The 19,817-nt window shown below is 37.2% G+C and overlaps 1 protein-coding gene and 1 long non-coding RNA gene across 2 annotated transcripts in view; one reads left to right on the forward strand and one right to left on the reverse strand.

The window, feature by feature from the left end:
* The window catches only part of PRIMA1 (proline rich membrane anchor 1), a 111,985-nt gene that overhangs the window by 35,173 nt on the left and 56,995 nt on the right, over positions 1 to 19,817 (forward strand). The gene's annotated exons all lie outside the window — the stretch shown is intronic.
* LOC140514283 (uncharacterized) overlaps positions 14,170 to 19,817 on the reverse strand; it is a 101,579-nt gene continuing 95,931 nt past the window's right edge. Inside the window, exons 3-4 of the long non-coding RNA XR_011970525.1 lie at positions 17,022 to 17,103; positions 14,170 to 14,361 (exon numbers count right to left, since the gene is read on the reverse strand). This is a non-coding gene — a long non-coding RNA (uncharacterized lncRNA). The remainder of the gene's footprint in view (positions 14,362 to 17,021; positions 17,104 to 19,817) is intronic.

Here is a 19,817-nt window from a genome sequence, read left to right on the forward strand (position 1 = left end):
TTGAATAATTCATTTGATCACTCTCAGCTTAATTTTTCTCTTCTGTAAATTGAAGGGGTTGGATTTTAAATGATCTTTGAGGTCTCTCCCATTGTAATATATGTATGTGCATGGGTTTTCTAAATAGAAACATGTGGCCTGTGGGTGAGATGAATGAATATAATCTGAGATTTTTTCTGGTCCACCTCATCTCCAATGGGTGTGCCTTCTTCTCCTTTCTGAGGAAGGGCCATGCTGGTACTGCCAGGAACCTATTTGGGAAAAGGGGGATAGGCAAGGTCTAGGACAACTGAGGCTAGAAAGTCTCTCTGATCTCTAAGATATGTCAGGTGAGAATTCTATCTATAGCTGCTCCCTTCAATATCTCTAGTCTTAGAGAAATTAATTGGGTTTAGAGGAAAATGTATTTCCATAATAACTCTTAAGGCAGAAGGTACATCTTAGACTACACTTACTAGCTTAGTCCCTGGCCACTAAACTCAGGTTACACAAAAGACTGTGCATCAAATTGTGACTAAAATCATTCAAGCAAAGCATCAAACAGAAATTCTCTCCTCCCTTTCTTTCTTTGTCTACCTCTGTAGCTCTCCCTCCCCTTTCCTCAGTGATGCTCTCTCAGAGGTTGAGCTGATTTCTGCAACCAGCTGAATTAAAGCAGGTCCCTTGCTATATGCAGTAAAATACAGGGTTACACTAGTCTCTCAGCCAATCAGGAAACACATCTCCCTCCATGCATACTGCACAAAGCACAAGGCTATCCCTCTCCCACTTTGCCCAGGTAAAAGTTGGTTTTATACCATGTTCCTTTGGAGAAGTCATAACTTGAAACTAGGTCCTCAAACTCCAAAGTCTAAAAATGTTTCCACCACGTTAAAATCTTAGAACATTGATTAATAAACCTAGAATTATAGAAAATAGACTAATGGAGCTGGAAAGAATCATTGAATCACAGAATGTAAAATATTAGAATTGGAAGTGACCTTTGAGGTCATCTCGTTCACCTCATAAATTATACAAATGAATTTGATGGCCAAAGAAATAGAGACTCTCTAAGGTTACAAAGGCTAGGAAGTGGAATAACTGAGACTATCCCATGCCTTCAGAATATTAGTCTAATGCCCTTTCCAGTGTTCCATTGCCAATCTTGTATCTTTGATATTGGCATTGCAAACAAAGGAGGAAACGTGTCTTTCAGTAGTTCCTTTATTAGAATAAGACGTGTCATTCTTGTGGTAAAGGAGAGGTGTTTGCTACCCTTTTTTAGGTGGATGTACCATACCACCCCCTCCACAAATGCTTTGTTTCTCTCACACTTTACCCACAGTGTTTCCATGCACTGTATTTTTTGCACTAATTAAATAGGTTGATTGGCATGTATTTAACAGTGTGCTGGCAAATGTCTAACAACTGCTTCTGAAAAAAATGTACACAGAACACATTTTTAAGCTTAGTCTGCAGTATTAAGATTTATTCCATCACTTTATTAAATCTCAACAATTGACAATACAATAAAACAAACCCTGATTTTTAATGTTTTCCAGTTTCCAAGATATAACTGCTTACACTGAGAATTTAGCAATTGGCTCTTATGAAAGCTGGTTCGATCTGGCCCCAGTACATCCCTCCACACTCTCCTAGTTGCCTAGCAATGTGGTAGGTCCTTAGGTGAAAGTAAAGGTATGTAGGCGAATTACAGAAAGCAACAGAAAATAGATCACTTGATGACTCTCTACATGAACTGAAGCCTTTTACTATCCAATTATTACCCATGTGACATTCAAAATCAAGGAATAAATTACTCCTTTACAGAGTTCCCAGATGAAGGCATATAAATGGTGTTCATGGTTATGAATTCATTCATATCAAGCGGTCTTCATCACTCCAACCTAATTGTTTGAGAACTGCATTTTTAAGTTAAGTTCTATCAAGAACCTGTGGGCTTGTAAGTGAATAATGTTGACCCAACTCTACTGACCTTCAGTGGCAGTGCAGCTGCCCTTCCTCCTTCATGACTTAGGCTCACAATCATCCAAATGCTTAGAGTTGAACCAAGGGACCTATAGAGACCTTCTATAACCCTGAAAACTCTGAGTTTACAATTACTAAGGAATGCGTCATTTAAAAAAATTAGTTAACGTTCCCTATGATTCATTCTTATTCCATACAATTTTTTTATAAAACTAAATTTTTATTTTTTATAATTAATTAATTTATATATATTATTATAATATATGATATATATGATATAATTATATATTATATATAATATAATTTTATATATTATATAATATAAATATATGTAAATATTTATATTATATGTATAAATATAAATAATTTATATATTATATATAAATAATATAATTAATTTTAATCAATACCTTTTGTTTTTCATAACTGAATTTTACTCTTCTATCCTTTCTCTCTCAGGGAGTCATCCCATATAAAAATGATTTTTTTTAAAAAAGAGAAAAAAATCAGCAAAACCAACCAATGTACAGAAAAAAATTTAACATTTTATATTCCGTACCCATGGAGCCCATAGCTGGGTGGTGAGTGGATAGGGCACTGGACTTGGAGTAAAGAAGATCTAAGTTCAAATCCTGCCTAGACACTTACTAGCTGTTTGAGCCTGAGGAAGTCACTTAACCTCTGTCTCAGTTTCCTCAACTATAAAATGGGGATAAGAATAGGATCGGTATAAGGATCAAATGAGATAATATTTGTAAAATGCTTAGCATAGTGCCTGGAATATAGCATGTACTTCATAAATGTTTGTTTCTCTTCCTCCCTCCCTTTCTCCTTTCCTTCTTTCCCTTCTCTCCAGTACTTTGAAGGAATGAGGGAGATATCTTCTCATATTTCTTCTTTGGGACCAGGCTTCTTTTTTGTCATTCCTCAATACTGATCTTTTTTTTAATCGTTCTGTGGAAGCTGTTCCATCCATTCACCTTGTTGTAATCATTTTATATTATTTCCCTGGCTCTGTTTTATTTGTTTTGCATCAGTTCATAGAGGTCATTTCATGCTTCTCTGTATTGATCATATTTGTCATTTCTCATAACACAGTAGTATTCTAGTACATTCACATACTGTGATTTGTTAGCTGTTATCCATTTAATGGATTAGGGCAGCTAGGTGGTAAAGTGGATTCAGCTCTGGTCCTGGAATCAGGAAGACCTGAGTTCAAATGTGGCCCCAGATGCTTACTAGCTCAGTAAGTGTCTCAGTTTCCCCATGTATAAAATGAGATGGAGAAGGAAATGGGGAACCACTCCTGTATCTTTGCCAAGAAAACCCCAAATGAGGTCATGAAGAGTGAGACATGACTGAAAATGACTGAGCACCAATCCATTCAGTAGGCATCTACTTTGTTTCCAGTTCTTTCCAAACAGTTCTTTATTTCTGCTGTAAATATTTTGGTGTGTATGGAACTTTTTTTTTCAGTGACCTTCTTGGGGTTTATGTCTAGCAGCGAAATCTCTGGGTCAAACAGTAGAGACATTTGGCACTTTATTTGTGTATTTCCAAATTGCTTTCCAGATTGGTTGTACTCATTTTCAGCTCCACCAATTTGCTGGGTGTGAGGTGAAATATCAGGATTGTTTTTTTTTTTTTTTTTTTTTTTTTTTATTAATTTTTTTATTTTTTTTAATGTTTAACAATCACTGCCATACAATTGCGATTTTATCCCTCCCCACCCACCCCCCACTACCTCCCTCCCTCCCCACGACTGCATACAATTCTGTATAGATTCTACATATACTTTCCTATTGAGTATATTTTCACTATCGTCATGCTATGTAGTCAGACTAAGATAAATGAAAGAATCCGTATAACAAATCAGAACATGATACACAAACACATACACATACACAAACATGATCTGCTACATTATGTGAGTGACTTCCATATTTCTCTCTCTGAGTGTGGAAGGCTTTTTGCCTTGAGGTCCACCATTGGGATTTTTTTTTTTTTTCAGAAGTTCTTGTGTTATTACAAAAATCTAAGTCTACCAGAAAAAACTCTCACACACTGTGGTTGTTGCTGTGCATAAAGTTCTCCTGGTTCTGCTCCTTTCACTCAGCATCAGGTCATATAAGTCCTTCCAGGCCTCTCTGAAGTCTTCTTGTTCATCATTTCTTATGGCACAATAGTACTCCATTACATTCATATACCATAATTTATTCAGCCATTCCCCAATTGATGGACATCCCCTTGACTTCCAGTTTTTGGCAACTACATAGAGTGCTGCTATAAATATTTTTGTACAGGTGGGACCCTTTCCCATTTTTATGATCTCTTGGGGATATAGTCCTAGAAGCGATATTGCTGGGTCAAAGGGTATGCACATTTTTGTAGCCCTTTGGGCATAGTTCCAAATTGCTCTCCAGAATGGTTGGATGCGCTCACAGCTCCACCAACAATGAATTAGTGTTCCAACTCTCCCACATCCTCTCCAGCATTTATCATTTTCTTGTTCTGTCATGTTTGCCAATCTTATAGGTGTGATGTGGTACCTCAGAGTTGTTTTGATTTGCATCTCTCTAACCAATAGTGATTTAGAGCATTTTTTCATATGATTATAGATAGCTTTAATTTCTTCCTCTGAAAATTGCCTGTTCATATCCTTTGACCATTTATCAATTGGGGAATGACTTGTATGATTATACATTTGGGTCAGTTCTCTATATATTCTAGAAATGAGGCCTTTATCCCCGAGCTTAGCTGTAAAAATTTTTTCCCAATTTACTACATCCCTCCGGATTTTGGTTGCATTGGGTTTGGTTGTGCAAAAACTTCTCAGTTTAATGTACTCAAAGTTATCCATTTTGCATTTCATAATGCATTCTATCTCTTCTTTAGTAAAGAATTCTTCCCTTCTCCATAGATCTGATAAATACACTATTCCTTGCTTCTCCAGTTTATTCATGGTATCAATCTTTATACCTAAATCATGTACCCATTTGGACTTTATATCAGGATTGTTTTAATTGCATTTCTCTTATTAGTCACAAAATGGAGCATTCTCTAATATGGTTGCTAATATTTTGCAATTCTTTCGTAGAGGACTGTTTGAACTTTTATTTAAAGTGAATCTTTGATTTTTAAGATAAAAGTAATACATTGAATTAAAATAAGCGAACAAATAAAAGAACAAAATGAATTAATGAATGAAAAAGTATTTATTAAATGCTTACTATATGCCAGACCTTGAGCTAAGCCCTGGGAAATTCAACACTCCAAAGCATGGCAGTTCCTGCCCTTGAGAAGCTTAGCTTTTATTAGAGGAAGACAAGGGATATAGGGAAGTGGGCACTAATAAGGAATATCAAAATGGTGATGTCAATTTGATTTCTGTTCTGTTCTGTTCTGCTCAGAGTTGGATCTTCAAATGGGATGGGAGAGACATGTGGTAACATAGCATAGAGATAGCCAGGAAGTGCTGTACTTACTCTCAAGGCTGGCTTGATGACATGAAAGATCACCAGTGAGAGTCCAGGTTCCAGGATCAGAGTATGGATTCCAACAGAGGAGGAGGAAACTGGAGTGCAGGCTTCTTGGCTCACATGTGGCTAAGAAGTGATGGGGGAAAAATGATCAATAAAATCACAAACCACAAATTCCTTACATTTTGATAAAAGGGAAAATACAAACTTTTTAAAATGACATTTTGTTAGATCTGTTACCTTGTGATGTTTTTATCTTTGTCCTTACAAAATTTTATAATTGCTTAGGAAATTAAAATATTTGTGGTTGCTGTACTTACATTCTTTCTAAGCATAATATACGTATGTGTTTGGGAAGTAGATAGGTGGCACAGTGGATAGAGTGCCAGGCCTAGAGTTAGGAAGACTCACCTTCCTGACTTCAGATCTGATCTAAGATATTTACTATTTGTGTGACCCTGGGCAAATCCCATAACCCTATTTGCCTCCTCCTTATATGCAAAATAAGCTGGAGAAGGAAATGGCAAATCACTCCTACCTGTATCCTTGTCAAGAAAACCCCAAATGGGGACATGACTGAAAAACGACTGAACCACAACAAAATATGTGTTGTTATCATTCTTTTGTGCTTAGACATCTGCATTGATGCATTTCTGAATATACTCTATGGTTTTAGAGGTTCCCACCTATCAATCAATTTGACAACAGAGGATCTTCACTGAAGCCAGACTTTGGAGAATATAATTTAATATATTTTGGTGGGCCCAGTCATGGTTGAACCAACTAACATGGAGACTTGTCCAACTTTTGTTAGCAAATAGAACAATATTAACCTTAGAGCTTAAAAAACGAACATAAACATTCCCTCATTTTATGTTTCCTGTATCAATTTAACCTTTTTTCCTTCTATCCTGCCTTCTTTCCTCTGCATCCCATGGTTGTGCCCCATGGTTATATCCCATTTTTACATCCCCTGTTCACATCTCATGTCCACTGCCCTAAGATTCCCAGAAAACACTTGACTAGGAATCCTCGCACACTAGGGAAGACATCATAGCAGTGGGAAAAGAGCAGGTACTGCTGTTTATTATCAATAATAATTACATATGACATTTACATGTGCTACTGACATCACCTCTTTGAATCCTCTTGACAATCTTGTGCAACAGATGGAATGCTAATGTGTAAAGTTAATGTCTGGGGGGAAGAAGAGTTAAAGATCTTCCCCACCCACTAAGAGGCCTCAACACCTTTTGTTAATTACTGCTGAGGTACTGGGTCAGAGGGTCCTGCCCTCTGACTCTGAAAAGTATATAAATACTCAGAAGTGAGGTTTTATTTGGGGGCTTACTTATTGGAAGTGTTTGAGCAGATGAGACTCTGGGATGCTGCTAAGGAGCCCCCCAACTTTGAAAACCCAGGTGTTGGTGCTTCTCTCTCTGGTAACTATGTATGGATGTAATGGTCAGACAGCTGGATCTGTCTGTTGGATGTATGTATGTAATGTTGTATGTCTGTATGTAATGGTCAGACAGCTGGATCTGTCTGTTGATCTGAGGTATGCATTGCTTATGGTCAGACAGTTGGAAGCCCTGTCTATTGGTCTTTATTTCTCTGCTTGTATTTTCTCTGTTGGTATATGTGTTTGATTAAAGTGACTGTCAAATCTAAGATCCCGTGCTAGCAGGCCTTCCTGTGTATTCTGGGGTCTATGCTGTTGCAGCAGATAACACAAGCATTGTTATCTCATTTTACATATAAGGAAATTTGGAGCCCAGGAAGATGAAGCAGTTTGCCCAGAGGCACGCTCCTAATTAAGTGGCAGAGATGGACGTCTAACTCAGATCACCTAACTTCAAATCCACTGTTTTTCTTCTTGTTGTTCAGTCATTTCTGACTCTTCATGACCCCATTCGGGGCTTTCTTGGCAATGATACTGGAGTGTTTGCCATTTCCTTCTCCAGCATTTTTACAGATGAGGAAACTGAGGCAAACAGGATTAGGTGACTTGTCCAAGATCACACAGCTCGTAAGTGTCGAAGACCACATTTGAACTCAGGAAGATGAGTCTTCTTGACTCCAGGGCTGGCATTCTATCCACTCAGCCACATAGCACTTCCATTCTACCATAAATATTGAGGAACCTCTTTATTTCTGCTAATATCATGACTGCATAGCCAACTATTTAAGTAGCAGAAGCAGTGCAACTATGGCTAGTTTTTGATCTTTAGATCAATCCCTTTTTAATAGATGCTGAGAACACAAAGCTACATTTCAGTTGGATGAGTCAAAACCTTTGTGGTAGTAAGAAGTGTGACTGGGATGGTTAGGCTCCAGATGTCTTTACCTTTGTGGGTCCATTATTATACTTGACTAAGACTTATCAAGTCTGGGAAGGGAAACCAGTAGATCATCAGTGACCCCTCAGGTTTGTCTTGTGTGTCTTGGTCCATTGTTAACATGTGTCGAGATCCTAGGGGTGATTTAGTGTTGAAGCTCACCCAAAACTATTGTCTCATTAGTGCCCTCTGATATCATACAGATTCACAGAAGGATGTAGTAGAGAGAAAATAGTCCAAGCCTTGAAGTCAAGAAGACCTGACTTCAAATCCTCTTTCAGACATTTACTGGCATGATGTCCCTGGACAAATAATTGAAGCTCTCTCAGTCTGTTTCCTGGCCTTTAAAATGAGGAGAATAATGTCATCTACTTCACAGCGTTGTTGTGAGGATCAAATGAGCTAATGTATGTAAAATGTGCTCTGTAAACCTTAAAGCTAACTGTTAATACTACTACTACTACTATTAGGTTGATGTAGGGCCTAGTGTGGGGCAGCTAGGTGGCAAACTGGGTTTGGAATCAGGAAGGCTCATCTTCATGGGTTCCAATCTGGCTTCAAACACTTACTAACTGTGTGACCCTGAGTAAGTCACTTAACCTTGTTTGCCTCAGTTTCCTCATCTATAAAATGAGCTGGAGAAGGAAATGGCAAAGCACTTCGGTATCTTTGCCAAGAAGACCCTGAATGGGGTCACAAAGAGTTGGGCAAAACTGAAATGACTGAACGATAACGAAAAGATCTAATATGTCAATAACAGTAAACAAGTATTTGTTAAGCGATTGCTACGTGTCAGGCAGCATATGTGACAAATAATAATTGTCACTTTATGGGGTTGTTATTCATTACAGGGGTTATTCATGGTGACTTCATGAACCAAAAAACAGGCTGCCTAGAAAGGTCTAGATCTCTTCTATGCCCACTCTCTGGTAAGCACTTTGATACCCAGGATTAGGATACTACATTGCTTGGTATGTGGAAACATATAAAAGGCTATCTTTCTGTCTTTTGTCAGCTACTCCAGCTAAGCTCATGATAGAGGACTGTTGATAGAGAGGATTTAGGCTTAGAACTAAGAACTGTCATGCTCTTCAGCTTAAATCCTCAAAGCCTCATAAAGCTGAACCACACTATTATTTTTACCTTTCACTTTTGAATCAGGCAAGCATTTTTTAGTCTTCAATAAGTGATAACCTGTGAACTAAAACAACTTCCACCATGTCAGATGTTTATAGAAAGGGTGTGTGATCAAAAAGCCGAGTAACCAGGCCACTGGTTGGCTCACAGCATAGAGTGATAACCTGGAGACAGGGAGATTTTAGTTCTTTTTTTTTTTTTTTTTGGTATATGAGGAGGGAAATATATTTTTCTTTATTTTTTTCTCACTACAACATGAATACCGCAATTTATACTAGAACATCAATATTCTAAAAATTAACAATTTTGAGGAATTTTATAAATGAATGAAAAATGAGATGAGCAAAAACAGGAGGACATTTTAAATAATACAATATAAAAATAAACAACTTTGAAAACTGTTAAGAGCTGTGATTAAGACAATTACTCTTCATGATGCCAGAGGACCAATAATGAAAAGTACTATCCACGACACAGAAGAGATGGATATAGATTAGAGAAATACACACACACGTACATACACGTGTGTATTTGTATGTAACTATTTAAGAAAAGTGTTTTGCTTGACTATGCATATTTTTTACAAACAATTTCTATTTCCTTTCTTCCCATTGGGGTGGGAGATAGTAAGACCTTATCTAATTCCTCCCCAGACACCAACAAGCTGCATGGCCCTGGTCAAGTCACTTCATCTCACACTCAGTTTCCCAATTTGTAAGACATAATAACACCCCCTCCCAGAGTCAGATGAGATAACTTATGTAAAGAGCTTTGTTCCAGCCTGCTAATGTTTTACTTCTGGGCTATTACACTTCCCCTCCCTCACAGCAGCTACTCCAAAATCTCTTCCCTCCTCAAATCACAGATGCCATCACCTCTCCCCTTCCCACTCTCCCCTCCTTTCCCCCCTCTTCCTCTCCCCTCCCTAAATGTATGCATAGAGCCCATATCAGAGTGCATGTCATCTTGTGGAGGGAGGGAGAGAAAATTTAAAACTTATGGAAGTGAATGTTGAAAACTAAAAATAAATAAATTGAAAACTGAAAAAAAAAAGAAAATCAAAGAAATAAAAAGAAATTGTAGGAATGAAAAAAATACAAATTCTTTTGCTTCATGTTTTAGTCTTTCACAGTGTGGCCTCAATCTGTCTTTACAGGTGGATTGCATATTACTTCTCCCGTTCTTTGCTCTGGTCAAACCGGCCACTCCCTGTATATACTATTAATACGCCAGATACAAGATTATGCCTCCTACTCTCTGACTTTGTGCACGTCATCACCCATGCCTACAATGGTCTCCCTTTTCTCCTCTACCTCCTGAACCCCGCTGGCTCCTTCAAAGATTAGCTCAGTGACACCTTCCTCCCCTAAAGAGGTCTCTCCTGATTTACCTAATTATTCCTTATTCTTCTTCTCCATCACTATGTATTTATTTTGTATGTTCTCTATTTACTTAACCGTGAAATTGTATTTCTCTTCACCTCACATAAAAGACTAGGAGTTCCTTGAGTTCAGAGATTGTTTCACTTTTGGAATTATCTATCATAGTACCTGGTATAGTGTGTTGGTGTATATGTGTGTTCATCCTTTGTTGCCAAAGAAGACCATGCCATCAGAGAAATAATGACATGACTTGCACTTGACTTTTGTTTTTTTGAGTGAGGGAAGGCTGTGCAGGTCACCAGCCTCACTTCTCCTCCAGAGCCATCTGAAGCCAGTGACCAGGTATTCATCAGAATGGCTGGAGATGACCCAGGATGAGGCAATTGGGGCTAAGTGACTTGCCCAAGGTCACACAGCTAGTGAGTGTCAAATGTCTGAGGTGAGATTTGAACTCAGGTCCTCCTGACTCCTGCACTGGTGCTCTATCCACCGCACCACCTAGCTGCCCCAGGTTGTTGGTATAAGATTATCACGGAATCACTGCCAGCCTCAGTTCCCTCATCTGTAAAATGGGAATGATAATATTAGCACCTACCTCTAGGATTGTTATGAGGATAAATTAAGATCCTATTTGTAAAGGGTTTTGTAAACCTTCAAACACTATGTAAATACTAGCATTATTATTACTGATAATAATCATAATATACGCTTGCTAATTGTTGGATTAGCTATATAGCCTCCCAAGATGGCTACTTTGAAGAGGATATTACTTATTTAGTAACAACTATTTGTATTACCATAGTACATTAAGGTTTGCAGCCACTTTCCTCATAATAATCCTGTGAGGTATATAGTGAAAGTATTATATGGGAAAACTGAGGAACCACACATCTGCATTATGATTGGGTTTGTATAAGTTATTTTTCTCCATGTATGTGTATTTGTGTGCATGTATAATTTTTAAAGAAGAAATTTTCTTCTTCATCTGTATAATCTCAGGAGGTGAATTAAAACCAAGGTAGATCCATTGTATAGATCCCAGGGAAGAAGAACCCTGGAGCCAACAAATCAGCCTGGATGTGCTTCTCTGAAGTGTGAAGGTTAGACTCATGCACCTGCAGAGAAATACAATAAATTTATCCTTGCTAGTATGGCAGTATAATTTATATCTTTATGAGAATCTTGCTCTTGTAAAACTTTGGACAAGACTACAGATTTAAAAGAAGTCTTAACTCTTCTTTAGGGGTGTTGAAGAATTTGAGAGAAAAGGTGAAAACCTTGCCATTTGGATGTGTGAATTATTCATTCATTCGATTGCTATATTTCCAATAAAGAGCAATACAGATTTTAAAAAGCTTCAGACAGTTCTATCCTCACTGATGGAACCTGTGAGTTCTCTGTGGTCTCTTGATCTATTCTGCGGTCTACCTTTACTCCTAAAGAGATGGTCCTCCATTATTCAGCCCTTAATTCTATGAACTACCTTCTGCCATTCGTCTTATTTTTAATTTTTTTCTCAATACCTTTTGTTTTTATATCAACTCCATTTCCAGAGATATTCCTCTCCCCTCCCACCGTTTCCCCAAATCACCCCTTTCAACAAACAAAAAGGAGAGGAAAGAGCAGTATACTCATTACCCTCTTCTCTGCAAAATAGGGAGAGAAGAGAATTTTCTCTTCTTTTTTTAAATAAGAAATCAGCTTTTTGGTTATTTTAACTACATAGAGTTCAACATCAATTAAAAAATTCTTTTTCATTGTTATCATGCATGTTGCGTTCTTGGCTCTACTTACTCTATCTTGTATCAGTTCTCATGCAAGCCTTCTCATAGTTCCCTTCATATTCATATTTATAATTCTTCATAGTCAACATTTCTTGCAACATAGCAATGGTCCATTATATTCATGTGCCATAATGACATCTACATTGTTTCCAGTTTTTTGCTATTACAGATGTGCCAAGATATTCTGGTACATGTGAAAAATGTTTTTTATTTCCTTGGAGTATATACCTATTTATGGGATCTCCAGATCAAAGGGTTGTAGAGATTTTAGTCACTTTCTTAGCACAATTCCAAATTCTTTTCCGGAAGCGTTGGGTCAGTTCACAGATCCAACAGCATATTTGTGAGCCCCTCTTTCTACAACCCCCTTACACACTGACCATTTCCTTTTTTTCTCATCTTTACTGATTTTTTAGGTATGAGAGGAGATCTCAGAATTCTTTTGATTTGTATTTCTCTTGTTAGTGATTTGCAGCAGTCTTTCATGTTTGTTTGCTTTTAAAGTAATTTGAAATTCTTCTTTTGGGGATTTTTTCCTTATATCCTTTATTTAACCTGCTGTCTCTTTTATTTATTTATTTCCTTTAACCAGTAGGATAGGCAGGGTTCATTTTTTTTTTCAGCTGACCACTTTGGACAGTGTCAAAGGAAGAGAGAAACCCAGTGATTTCTTATTGATTTACTCAGTGAGTTATGCATGGAGTTGGAATAAAAACTAAAAGTCATATCCTATGGGACTAGAATATGAGGATTTAGAAATAGGGAGAAATCTAAGCCATTAGAGAATGTATAGGATTATGGATGAACTCTTTGCTAATTCAAGATCTTAGGGGAGAAAAAACTTTCCTTTTACTCATGTCTTGTCATTGGATAGATGGGATAGTTAGGGGAAAGAGTCCTATTTTGCCTATTGAAGAACCTTGTGTGCTCCTTAACTTATGAATGGAAGACACATTTTTTTAAGGACAGCCTTTAAGATTATATGATTTGTTCTACTGACCAAATGTTTTTGCTGATTTTTTTAAAATAATAAGAAAACAACATACACTACAGGATTTTGTCTGGTATTGATATTTGTGTTTGTGTATCCATTGACACTGGAGCAGCTAGGTGGTGCAGTGGATGGGGGGCCAGTTCTGGAGTCAGGAAGACTCGTGTTCCAGAGTTGAAATCCGGCCTCAGACACTTCTTAGCTGGGTGTTCCTGGGCAAATCATCTAACCCTGTTTGCCTCTGTTCCTCATCTGTAAAACTAGCTAGACAAGGGAATGGCAAACCACTCCCCTCTTTCCCAAAAGGGATCACAAAGAGTCGGACATAAACTTCAGCGACTAAATAACAACGTTCAGTAACATTGTTCAGTGGATTAAATGATGATGAAGATATTGTCTGCTATAAATAATTATTTGTAAAAGTTTTCTTGTTCACTTCCAGTATTTTCAGCGAAGATACCTTCTATGTATAGAATATTCTCATAAAGATTTTACAGAAATGAGGAAGTAGGTACGTGGCTCAGTAGTTAATGGTATCTCACTTTATTTTTCATTCTTATTGAGTATTTGTCATACTGTCAGACGCTGTCCTAGGTGCCGAGGATGTGAGGAGTGTGTGTAAGGAAGGAGAGGGCAGGGAACAACGGAGGACTTAACACAGTGCCTGGCACGTAGTAGGTGATTAATAGATGTTTAACTTACATTTTGTCATAATACCATCTTTTTTATCTAAGGTATATCTTTCAGGCATCTTACAAATAGAACTTTTAATTCCTTCATATTCTTCATATTTCATATTCTTTCATATTTCTTCTACAGCTGTGTTAATCAAACTAGCTGTTCTTTCCAACTTCATTTTTCAAAGGCCCTTTCTCCTTCTTCGTATAGCATATTAGCAACTAAGGTATAAAATTGCAATTGTAGTAGTTCGACTATTTCTGATAATTAGATTACTATAGAAATATTGGTAGATCTTGTCAATTTTTCATCTGTTTGTTGTCCTTCCATTTTCATCTATAAATACTGTTGGGATTATCTGACATAGTTGAGTCTCACACCAAGCTTTCAGTAGTCTCATTTTCTGTTTCATTTTCTTTTTTGTTATTTTTGTGAAGCAATATTAATCATAATCTTCCACCATCCTTTAAATCTTTGCATATCAGTTTATTTTTCCAAATAATGTGTCTGTCCACTTGGCACAGTGGTCGAGTGTTTTCTGGCTGGTATAGCATCTATGTTATTTTAGTCTCCTTGTTTTGGGGACTGTTTTACGTAAGCAACCTGTAGGAAATAATGATAATCAGTTTATATTTAAAGGAATTTAAAGGAAAGCTTTCAACTTTTTTTAAATTAAAAGGTCATAAGTTTAAAAAAAATAGGGTTAGAGTTAGGGCTTGGGGTTGGTGTCTTTTATCCCTGTCCCATTTTCAGGTTTCAATAACTTGTTTGCATAAAGCAGGTAGAGAGCTGGGCCTGGAGTCAGAAAGATCTGAATTTAAAACCAGCCTAGGACATTTTCTAGCTTTGTGACCCTGGGCAAATCACTTAACTTTTCCGTTTCAGTTTCCTCCTAGGTAAATTAGGGTTAATAGTAGGACCTACCTCCCATGGTAGTTGTGAGGATCCAACAAGTGTTTTGCAAGCCTTAAAGTGCTATATAAATGCTAGATATTATTTTTAGCTATTATTATAATTGCTCATAATGTTTCCTTGTCTGTTTCATTGTGGGGCTGATTATGATTTTTGCTCTAATTAATCAGTAGTCCAACTAAACAGACAACAGACTGAAAAATAGCTCTCAGATCAGTAACCTGTCATTTCTTGTCTATCAAACTGTAGTCAATTTCATTTCTTTGTAATACTGGTGTTCAACACAGCCAACAACTTGAAAGTTTTCATGAAATATAGACCTGAAGCTTCTCACTAATCTACAAACCTTTGTATCCCTTTATTTCCTAATACTGAACCATATTTTCCAACACATTTTTCCCATTCGTGATCATCTCTGTATTGAAATTGCTAAGTAACAAAATTTTCATTGACACAATTTTGGGGGATGTAATTAGGATTTTCATCTAATTTTTCCACCTCTTGGTCTTCTGTAACAGGTATTAGTACAGATTCTTAATATTCATGGTGATGGTTGTTTGTTTTGGTTTGGTTTTATTGCCTTTTCTTGTCATGAACCCTGCAAGACAAGGTTATCAAGTGCCTCATCAGATTATATTTTTGTGGCCTTTGGGAACACTATGAAACCAACTGAGCCAGCATCTTTGCCTCCCCAAGGAGTAGAAACTTGTCAACCATCTTTCCATTTGTCTACTGTTTCCTTTGGTTTCATTTAAAGCAAGAATGTAGGTATGGCTCAGTTCCTCCGATAATTTATCAACCCACAGATGATTGGAGCTTGTGTTCAGGGTTTCTGCCGTTAAATTACTCTTCATAGATGGTCTATGAATTAATTCCTTGCACCCTTTGTCTATTTTATATGATCTTACCATTGTTATTGCTGAAATAATAGAAAAATGCACAAGATTTAAGGGTCATTTTGTATTTCTCTTTATTACAGGGAATGCTTTAGTCAAAGAATTCATCATCTAATGATTATTCTTATCCATAGATAGATATCTACAGCCTGTGCAAGGACCATACTTGAAGCCTTTTTTAATTTGGTAGAACCTGCCCCACCACTATCCATCCTCTCATTAATAATGTCGTGGTGAGTGGAACTTAAGTTTTGGTCATCAGACAACCAACATGGTTCGGCAAGCCATTCCAACTTGCTGGCATTTGCTTCACAAGCATAGCTTTGGGTAGCCCAGAATCACCTCCACACATGAGTGAAATTTAGAGTAAGGCTTTGTTAGAGTTGAAGGTTGGGTTGCATACTATTAAAAATAAAACCTTCTCTGATCCCTCCAGCCTAAATGGGTTCTCTGTCCCCTACAATATCTCTCTCAGCAATTTATGCCTCTTATGGCACGTACATAAGTAGTTTTCTTCAAGCGCATATCTAATTATGTGATTCCCCATATTGTCCAATCAGAGGAGGGAAGGAGGGGCCCAGGGCAAGAAGGACTAAGGAGGCATGAGTTTCAGAGTTGGCATGATCTTGCAGAATGATGAGACTCTCAAGAGTAGGGATCAAGTCCAGGGGAGTGTGCAACCAGGATGTGAACATGGGTTCAAATACCAGTTGTCTGCTAATTACTTAGATGAACTTGCGCAAATCACTTCATTGAACCTGTTTTCTCATCTGCCAATAAGGGGAGTGGATGAGGTGACCTCTGAGGTACCTTCTGCTTCAATGATCCTATCTGCAGCAAGGTGACAAGCCTTTGTGTTCTTTTTATCCTAGCTCCTCTGAACTCATATAGGAAAATCTTCACAATTAAAAATAGAATCCTTGTGTGTTATCTGACAAAAGCAAAACTGGCCTTTGTTTATACAGGAGATGATTACCCGGTTTCAGTAATACCTAGGTTATCTGTCTTTCCCTTCTCATTGCCAGCATCTAGATCACTTTTGCTAATGCTTTAACACTGATAGCAGTAGGTAGGCCGAGATAAAATTATTCAAACCCGTCAGTTCAGAAGGATTTTATTGAGGCCCTGCTATGTGCCAGGCATAAAAATCGTTGTGTTAAAATAATGGCTCACATTTAGGTAGAGATCAAAATAACCCTGTGAGATATAGGTAGTGTACAGATCATCATAGTTTTAGTGGACTGCTAAATGGTGTGGTGGATTGAGTGCTAGGTCTGAAGTCAGGTACACCTGGATTCAAATCCCACCTCAAACACTTACTATCTCTGTGACTGAACAAGTCACTTAACTTCTATCTGCCTCAGTTTCCTCAAACATAAAATGAAGATAATAATAGTACCTCCCTCTCTAGATTGTTGTGAGGAACAAATAAGATAATATTTGTAAAGTACTTACCACAATGCACAGTGCTTTCTGCTTTCCTTGTTGTGTGACCTTGAGCAAGCCATTTTATCTCTTTGAGCCTTAGTTTTGCCATCTGTAAAAGAGAAATAATAATGATAATTTCACCACCCCAGTTCCAATTGACATTTATTTAACAACTACTATGTGCTAGGCACTATTCTAGGCACTGGAGATCTGTCACAGGGGGTTGTTAGGAAAGAACTTTGTAAACCTTGAAATCCTTTAGAATAATGGATTATAACTTGATATCATGGAATAATGGAGAGAGTACTCGATTTGGAGGAAAACAACCTGAGTTTGAATCTTGGCTTTTAAATGTAAAAAATTAGTATTGTATGGGACAAGTCACTTAGTTACTCTGGGCTTCAATTTTCTAACCAATAAAATTAGAGAGCTGGACAGAGATGATATCCAAGATCCCTGCCGGCTTTAAATCTTATGCTCCCTATCATTGTTGTTAACTTGCAGTGATTGATCAGTCCTAGGTTGTGTCCAAAGAATAGCAAATAGTGGTTCTAGAAAGGAAATGCAAGGTGTTTCAGACAACTCAAATTGACCAAGAACAGAAAACAACTATCCCTGATAAAATTTCAGTTTTTCTTTGATGATTCAGGAGGTATATCAGGGTTTTTGAGATCAATTAACAAAGGTTTTTAAGTGCCTACTATGTGCTAGGCACAAGAGATTTAGGTACAAAGAATGAAGCAATCCCCACTCCCAATAAGCTTCAATTCTAATTGAGGAATTAGTTGTTTTAAATATCATTTCTTGTATTAAAGTTAGCAAAGATCTGTTTTACATCTAAAGCAGGATTTCCAACATCCTAGCCATTAGCAAGTAGATACCTTTAATTTAACCCTGTCAAAGACCAGATACAGTTTGCTTAAGATGCCGTTTGCCCTTATGGCAAAAGGTTTATTTCTACCTACACTGTTTTTCTTGTGCCTTGAGAAAAGGAGGATGGGAAATTCGTGTAAGGAAATCTTTTTAAATTTTATTTTTTCTCAACTATATATTAAACATTTTTAACATTCTTTTTAAAAATTTTTGAGTTCTAAATTCTCTCCTTTCCTCTCCTCCCTCCTCTCAAGAAGGTAAGCAGTTTGACATAGATTATACCTGTTCAGTCATGCAAAATATATTTACTATGCTGCCAAAAAAAGCACAGTCCCTCCTTACCCTCCTCCCAAAATAAGAAAAAGTTTAAAAAGTATGCTTCAATCTGCATTCAGACTTCATCAGTTCTTTCCCTGGATTTGGGTAGCATTTTTCACCATGAGTCCTTTGAAATTGTCTTGTTGAGAAGAGCTAAGTCCTTCACAGCTGATCATCATACAATATTGCTCTTACTGGGTATAATGTTCTTCTGGTTTTGCTCACTTCATGTTGCATCAGTTCATGTAAGTCTTTCCAGGTTTTCTGAAATCCACCTGCTTATCGTTTCTTATAAAACAATAGTATTCCATTACATGCACATATCACAACTTGTTCAGCCATTCCCCAAATAATGAGCAGCCCCTCATTTTCTAGTTCTTAGCTACCACAAAAAGAGCTGCTATAAATATTTTTGTACATGTGGGTCTTATTCCTTAATTTCTTTGGGATACAGACCTAGCAGTGATATTGTTGGGCCAAAAGGTATTTTGCAGAACTTCTAAGGGGATTTCTTAGAACCACAAAACTAGAAGAGACCGTAGAACTCATTTAGTTTAGCATTCTCCTCAACATAATACTTTTCTGTATTATTGTTCCAATGCTTAGTCTTTAATACTTCCAGTGGCACAGAGCTTACCATCTTCTAGGGCAACTGATTGGGTAGCTCAGATCGTTTTTTTAAAATCTCCTCATCTTCTACCAATATTTGTACTAATAGTACTAATTCTTGTCACTACTTCTAATTTCTAGAATAGCAAATCTACTCCCTCCAGTAGATAGCAGTCTTTCCAGTACTGGAAGCTCTCATGCCCTCCCTAACCTTTCCACTCAACCTTCTTTTCTTCAGTTAAATATAACCAGTGCCATCAACTATTCTTTTAATATGGTTTTGAATCTTATCAACCTCTTATGTGGGTGTGCTTGTTTTTCAGTTTCCCCCTTAAAATGCAACATCCAGAGCTAAACTTAATATTCTAGAGGTAGTCTGATTAGGACAGAGCACAGTGGAACCATTGCCTACCTGGAAATGGACATTATGATTCCACTATGGCAAAGTCAGATTGGGTCAGAGGCAGTGTAGTGCCATGGGAAAAGGGATGGATTTGACATCAGAAGAGGAGGCTTCAGAGTCTGACTTTTCCATTTATTAACCTGACAGACTGGTTTAGTTGCTTAATCACTCTGAGCCTTGGTGTTCTGCCCTCCATGATGTAAGATTATAGATAAAGGAGAATAGCCTTAGCAATTAACAAATAGGAACTAGAATGCCTGAAATGGAAAAGTGGCCAAAACAACCTGGATCATCTCAATAGAACCACGTAAGACTATTTGTAAATTTGCTTCTTTGGGTTTATTTAAAAGTTGTCATTTTTAAAAGATTCCTAATGAATGAATGAATGAACCCAAATCTTCCATTTGATCGATTCATTTCTCTCCCCCTTCTCCACAATTCCTAGGCTTTATCTATCATATGTGTGTGCTTTTATGTATATATGTATGCACATATGTGTATGTGTACAATATATTTCATCTATATAATACATCTATGCACATATGTGTATGTGTACAATATATTTCATCTATATATTATATATACACACATACAGTTATCCCTTCCACATCGCAAAGGGC

The sequence above is a fragment of the Notamacropus eugenii genome, chromosome 7 (genome assembly GCF_028372415.1).
Source record: "Notamacropus eugenii isolate mMacEug1 chromosome 7, mMacEug1.pri_v2, whole genome shotgun sequence".
Classification (NCBI taxonomy): Eukaryota; Metazoa; Chordata; class Mammalia; order Diprotodontia; family Macropodidae; genus Notamacropus; species Notamacropus eugenii.